Source organism: Vulpes vulpes, unplaced genomic scaffold (genome assembly GCF_048418805.1).
Source record: "Vulpes vulpes isolate BD-2025 unplaced genomic scaffold, VulVul3 Bu000000723, whole genome shotgun sequence".
In the NCBI taxonomy this organism is placed as follows: Eukaryota; Metazoa; Chordata; class Mammalia; order Carnivora; family Canidae; genus Vulpes; species Vulpes vulpes.
This window is the reverse complement of record NW_027325703.1, coordinates 159,161-166,680: the sequence shown is the minus strand read 5'-3', so window position 1 is coordinate 166,680 and position 7,520 is coordinate 159,161. Positions and strand designations below refer to the sequence as shown.

At 39.5% G+C, this 7,520-nt stretch overlaps 1 long non-coding RNA gene across 1 annotated transcript in view; it reads right to left on the bottom strand.

The window, feature by feature from the left end:
* Positions 1-615: 615 nt before the first annotated feature.
* LOC140596684 (uncharacterized) overlaps positions 616-7,520 on the bottom strand; it is a 122,856-nt gene continuing 115,951 nt past the window's right edge. Inside the window, exon 4 of the long non-coding RNA XR_011998587.1 lies at positions 616-726. This is a non-coding gene — a long non-coding RNA (uncharacterized lncRNA). The remainder of the gene's footprint in view (positions 727-7,520) is intronic.

The following is a 7,520-nucleotide window of genomic DNA, read 5'->3' as shown; positions in this document are numbered from 1 at the left end:
AAAAGGAAGTGTTATATTTTATTAAAAAAAAAGTTTTAGTTTAAAAACTATTGGGGAAGGGGCACCTGGGTGGCACAGGGGTTGAGCATTGGACTTCAGCTCAGGTCATGATCTCAGGGTCCTGGGATCAAGTCCCACATCGGGCTCCCTGCATGGAGCCTGCTTCTCCCTCTGCCTGTGTCTCTGCCTTTCTCTCGTTTCTCATGTATAAATGAATAGAATCTTTAAAAAAAAAATTATTGGGGAAGAGCAAAGGGAAATAAATATTTTTGGCTTCCTATAGTTCAGTTTGCCAAGTTGGCAGCAGATTTATTCTTTTTCTGCAATTGTTTTACTTTTTCACTGTTTTCCCCACACTTAGTCATACAAACCATCAAGTTCTTATTCTCCCAAGAAGTAACACTGGATGCTTTCTTTTCACTTTAGATTGATCAGTTCAGCTACTTTATATTTCACCTTAAAACAATAAATAAAGGTCTTGAGTGCCTACTCTGAGCCAAGATCTATGCCAGACTTTATGATACATCAGTGAGCAAACCGTGGATTCCACCCTGGAGGAAAGCCTTATGGGACTCTTTGGGTTGCAAAGACAAAAAAGATAATTCATTGACTCACATATTCAAACTCAGAAATGGCTGAAACAACAGGAATCAGAGCCTTGAGCACTTTCAAGATGTTCTCTTCCCATCTATTATCTCAGCTCATTTTCCGTTTTGGCAACTCTTCCTATGAAGTTGATACAAAAACAATCAGAACTCCAAGAACTCAAGGTTCCACCTTCCCGAATTCACTGGCCAAGAGAAGTCTCCTCCACACAGTTGTAGACTTTAAAATCCTGGGAAAGAACTTCACTGGTCCAGCATGGGTCACATGCTGCCAGTCACTGTGGCCACAGGGGCAGGGCCAGCTTCATTTTTTTTTTTTTAAACATCAGCTTTACTAAGGTATAATTGATATACAAAGAACTGCATGTATTTAATGTGTACAGTTTGATGACTTTGGACGTCACCTACCATTTGTATCTCGTATTAGAGTAGAAGGATATGCCAGGGGAGAGAGAGGAATACTTTCTCAAAAAGATGGAGGCACTGGGGATCCCTGAATGGCTCAGTGGTTTGGCGCCTGCCTTTGGCCTAGGGCGCAGTCCTGGAGTCCCGGGATCGAGTCCCACGTAGGGCTCCCGGCATGGAGCCTGCTTCTCCCTCTGCCTGAGTCTCTGCCTCTCTCTCTCTCTTACTCTAAGTGTATCATGAATAAATAAATCTTAAAAAAAAAAAAAAAAAAAAAAGATGGAGGCGCTATTCCCTGAATAAAGATTGGCTACTAAGTGGATGAAAGACCAAAACATACTTTAAGGAGCTTACTAGCTGATAGGAAAGGCAGTCATGCAAGCAAGTAATAACAATGCAATGTTATACATGCTTTAATGGAAGTACGTTCAAGAGTAAGGTGGAGGATCATCAAAGCATGAGAAAGCAATTAATTCTGCCCGGTGGTTTAGGTAAAACTATAACAAGAGGTGACAAGTTCATGGACAAATGAAAAGAGATATGAAAATAGGCTGAAATCAGGTTGTGCTAGGCCTCGTGTACTAAGTTGAGTTTAGACAAACTTCAGTGGGTTACAGGATGGGACTTGAGAATTTTATTCATGGGAGCTGTGTCAAACTGCCCTCACACTGAGACACAAAGGCCCTCCACTGGAACACTACACTTTATGAGCACAGCTCTAGCCCTCTTTTAGACGCACCAATCTTTTCAAGGCAAGGAGTTCACAGTTCACATCCAATGGGATGTGTCCACCCAGAGCCTGTACTCACTCCTACTTCTATATCACAGTCTGGGTGTTCAGGAACTGAAATTCTCTGCTCAAAGTATCCCAAGCCTGCTTTTAGGATTTGGAAGTTGTGCAGGCTTCCATAGATCCATTCTCTAGGCCTTAAAGGTAGTTGTTAGGAATGTGAGAAAGAGCTTAAACATGGAAGCTGGGCTGTTTACAGGTATGTCCGTGAGGCCCTTCATAGTAGGATAGAGCCTTGGGGTAGAAAAGGAGGGGTTTGGGGAATGGGTTGAAAAACCCATTTTAATTCTTGTTTGAGGTCCTGCAAATGTCAGAGGTGGGCCTGAGTTATACACTATCAGGTTAGCCAGAAAACTGTGGGGAATTTTAATGGAAAAGAGTGGAAGCAGAGAGGAGCAAATGATTGAGAGATATTTCTGAAGTAGGCCTTACAGGATTCAATAACCACAGTTAGTGTGAGGCATAAGAACAAAAAAGAATGAATAAAAGCTCCAGTTTGCAGCTTGGGTGATTGTAATGTCATAACAAAATGGACAATAAAGGAAGAGAAACAGGAGTAGAGAATAGATAATATTATGATAAAAATTATTTTCTTGTGTTTTCACTATAAATGTGAATTACTAATGTCCCTTTGGAGAGATAGTAATAATCAATATCCCCTTTGGGGAAGGAAATGATAAAAATCAATAAAATAGAGAAGAGAAAAATAGAGACAATCAATTGAAACCAAAAGCTGATTGAAAAGATCAACAAAATTGGCAAGCTTTTAGCTTAGATTTACCAAGAGAGAAGAAAGAAGACTCAAATAACTAGAATCATAAATGAAAGAGGGAATGTTACTACCAACCTTATAAAATAAAAAGGATTATAAAGGAATACTATGAGCAATTGTATACCAGTAATTAGATAACTCAGATGATATGGACAAATTCCTAGAAAGACACAAAGTCCTGAAGCTGACCTAAGAAGAAATAGACAATCTGAATAGACTGATAACAAGTAAAGAGATTCAATTAATAATCAAAAACTACCCACAAAGGAAATCCCAGGCCCAGATGGCTTCACTGCTGAATTCTCCAAACATTAAAGAATATCGAGTACCAATTCTTTATAAACCTTCACAAAATAAAAAAGGAGAGAACTCTTCTGTTATGGTTTTTTTAATGTGTCAAATTGACTGTGCCACAGGGTGCCCAGATAAACATTATTTCTGTGTGTGTATGTGAGGATGTTTCAGGATGAGATTAGCATTTAAATTGATGGACTCAGTAAAGAGATGGCTCTCCCCAATGTGGGTGGGCATCATTCAACCCTTTGGAGTAGAGAAAAAGGCAGAGAAAGAAGGAATTCATTCCTTCTACTTCCTGCCTATCTACCTCATTATTGATAGAATAAAAAACAAAATCCACATGATTCTTTTAATAAACACAAAATTTGACAAAATCCAACACTTGTTCATTATATAAACACACACACACACACACACACACACACACACACACACACACACATCTAGGAATAGCAAGGAGCTTCCTCAACCTGGCAAAGGGCATCTACAAAAAATCCACAGCTAACATGATACTTAATGATGAAAGATGCTTTCCCCTAAGGTTAGGACTGGACATTTTTCCTCTATGATTAGGAAAAGACAAGGGTGTCCACCCTCACCACCTCTATTCAGTGTGTCCTGGAGGTTCTAGCCTGGGCAATTAAGTAAGAAAAATAAATGATGGCATGATCCTGTGTAAAGGAAATCTTAAATAATTCAATAAAACGATCAGAACTAATAAATGAATTCAATAAGCTTGCAGAATGCAAGATGAATATACAAAATTAAATTATATTTTTATATGCTTTTAACTAACAATCCAGAAATGAGATTAAGAAAACAATATAACTAACAACAGCATCCAAAAAAATAAAATAATTAAGAATAAATTTGACAAAACTATTGCAAAATTAACACTCTGAAAACTACAAAGTATTATTGAAAGAAAAAAAAGATCTAAATAAATGGAAAAGCATCCAATATTCATGAATTGGAAAATTTAACATTGTTAAGATGTCAATGCTCCACAAACTGATCTACAGATCTAACATAATCCCCATCAGAACTCTAGCTGACTTCTTTTTGGAAATCAATAAGCTGATTCTAAAATTCACATGGAATTGCAAGGGATCAAGAATAGCCAAACAATTTTGAAAAAGAACAAAGACAGAAGACTCAAATTTCCCAATTTCAAAACCTACCGCTAAGTCGTGGTAATCAATACAAATTGTAGTAGTAGTACTAGCACAAAGATGTACATATAGACCATGGAAGGGAACTACAAGTCCAAAAATGAACCATTGTCACAGTCAACTCATTTTGGACAATGGTCCCAAAACCATCTAATGGGAAAAGAATAATTTTTTTAAAGGAAAAGCTGAATATCTACATGCAAAAAAAATGAAGTTGGATCCTTACCTCACATGAGGCATAAAATTAAAATGCAACAAAGCCTCAAATAATAGACTAAAACTTTTAGAAGAAAATATTAGGGTAAGTCTTCATGACCTCAGATTTGGCAATGGGTTCTTAGATATGACACTGAAAACACAAGCAATAAAAGAAAAAACACAGATAAATTAGACCTCATCAAAATTTTAAAATTTTGTGCTTCAAAGAATATTATCAAGAAAATGAAAAGACAACCCACAGAATGGGAAAAAAAAATTTGGAAATCAAATACCTGATGAGGGACATGTATCTATATATAAAGAGCTCACACAACTCAATAGGAACAAGACAGATAACCCAAATTAAAAATGGGAAAATGAAAAAAAAAAAGGAAAATGAACTGAATAAATATTTCTCCAAATAAGATGGATATACAAATAGCCAAAAGCATATGCAGATGCTTGGCATCATTAGTCATCAGGGAAATGCAAATCAAGCCTGCAATGAGATACGACTTCACACCATTAGGATTGCTAGAATTAAAGTCAGATAAGAACGAGTGTTGATGAAAATGTGGAGAAACCAGAACCCTCATACACTGCTAGTGGGAATGTAAAATGGTGCAGCCACTTTGGGAAACAGTTGTAAACTTCCCCAAATGGTTAAACATAGATTTAACACAATATCCAGCAATTCCTTTTTTTTTTTTTTAAAGATTTTATTTATTTATTCATGAGAGACACAGAGACAGAGAGAAACAGAAACACAGGCAGAGGGAGAAGCAGGCTCCATGCAGGGAGCCTGACGTGGGACTCGATCCTGGGTCTCCAGGATCACACCCTAGGCCGAAGGCGGCGCTAAACCGCTGAGCCACCCAGGCTGCCCAAGACCCAGCAATTCCACTTGTAGGCATACACATAAGAGAAATGAAAACCTATGTCCCTATAAATTTGTACACAAATATTTGTAGTCAAAAGGCGAAAACACCCCAAACGTCCAACGAATAAATAAATAAACAAAATGTGTTTTGCCATCTACACAATGGAATATTATTCACATATTCATAAGAAGGAATGGAGCACTGACACATGCTACAATAAAGATGAACCCCAAAAACTTTATGCCAGGTGAAAGAAGCTTGACACAACAGACCACATATTACGTGATTTCATCTGGATGAAACGACCAAGTCTAAAAGGACAGAAAGTAGATTAGCAGTTGCTTAGGGCTAGAGGGGATGGAAGGACAGGGAGGTCATTGCTGAAGTGTATAGGATTTCTTTAAAGGTGACAGAACGCTCTAAAATTAACTGTGCTGCGGGTTGCTCCTATCAGTGCATATACTAAAAACCATTCTACTATGTTCTTTAAATGGGTGAAATGTCTGATATGCGGATTAAATCTCAACAGAGCTTTAAAATGTTTTTAAAGGCAGTTTGAGGGAAAGGAAAACAAGCAAAGATGCCAAAGTTGTAAGTTACTCTGCAACCGAGTACACAAATGATATTTAGGTATCAAACTTCACAACTTCTCAAAATTTTAAAAATGAAAGGAGTTCTCTCCAGTCCAACTGCCTAGAGGGAGGTAACCCCCATTCCCTGGCCTCATGTTTCCACGTGGGGACTTCTTGCAGTGTAACATTCCTGGCCTGTCTGAACCCCCTCTCCCAACAGGAGCAATTTACCTGATTGGTGAATTTGAAAATGGAACTGAGCATCCTGTGTCTCGTGTAGCTGGGCCTGCCCACAGAGAGGCATTTAGCAAGCTTCTTGTGCCAGACTTTGCCCCTGCTCTTGTGGCTGGGAGCTGAGTTCTTTCAGTTCAGGGGAGAAGATGTAGAGAAACTAGGTGATGGCACAATGGGGTGGTTTTATTTATTTTTTTATTTTATTATTTTTTTTAATAGGATAGTTTTAAAGCATGTCTGCAAGTTCTTCAACATTCTTCCCATCAAGAGGTGGAGTGTATATCCCCATCTGTTGAACTAGCTGGGATTTCGTGATTGCCTTAATAAGTAGAAAGTTGTAGAAGGGGAGCAGTGTAATTTCGAATTAAAAAAGCCATGTGGCTCTTGTTGGTTTCTCTTAGGACACTCACGTTGGGACGCTTCAGCCACCATGAAAGAAGTCCAGGTACCCGGAGGTGACCATGTGGTGAGAGTGTATGGGAACAGGGGAGAGATGCTGTTCCAGCCTAGGTGCTAGACCTGCGAATGAATGCTCCTGCTCCCTGCCACCACCTGACTCCGACCACATGAGGTACCCTCCTGAAAGTCACTGGGTGGAGTCCAGCCAGTTCCCACATCATGAGCAAATTAGTGGTTAGTATTATTCTAAGTCACTCATTAGGGGTGATTTATTAAATTTCAAAAAAGAAATCTGGAATACACCCATTTTCTATGCCAGTAGAGAATTAAATTTACTAATAATGAAACTTGATCTCCCTTTACCTGACCCCTCTTTCTTATTTCTCAGTAAAAGTTGATTCCAAACTCAGAAGGGAAAATTTGTATTTAGGGGGCTCCTAAACCCTACAACTTTATCTGCCTAATATAAGAATTTCTCTGCCCTTCTCTGTGGCCCTGGATGGGCCTCAGGCCCCTCTGCTTGATTCTCTCTAGTGACTTGAAATGTCCCTGTAAACATTCAACTTAGAATGGCTCTTCCATAAAACATTTTTTTAAAGATTTTATTTATTCATGAGAGACACAGAGAGAGAGGGAGAACATATGAGAGACACAGGCAGAGGGAGAAGCAGGTTCCATGCAGGGAGCCGGACGTGGGACTTGATCCCGGGACTCCAGAATCACGCCCTGGGCCGAAGGCAGGCACTTAACTGCTGAGCTACCCTGGGATCCCCTAAAACATTCTTTCTTCAGTTGATCGAAAACCCCTTAAAGCGGCGCTGAACAAACTATCTTCTACATTCACACCTTTCAAGCCTTTCACGGCAGACATCACCTATTTCTTTAGTTGGTTACCTCTACTTCCTTCAACTTTTCCTCGTCAAACTTGAGTGTACATCAGCTGGAGGACTTCTTACCACATAGGTTCTTAGGCCCCCTCCTCAGGGTTTCCTCTGATTCAGGAGGCCTGGGGTAGGGTGGGCGAATTTGCTTATTTAACAAGCTCCCAAGTGCTGCTGGGGCTGACATCCAGGGCCTGCTCTCTGAGAACCACTGAGCTTGAGAAACCAAATGTCTAGGGTGGTGAAAGAGTCCTCATGCTGGCTGTGCTATGTTCCGATAAAATATAAAGGTCCCCAGTAAAAACCAGGGTCCT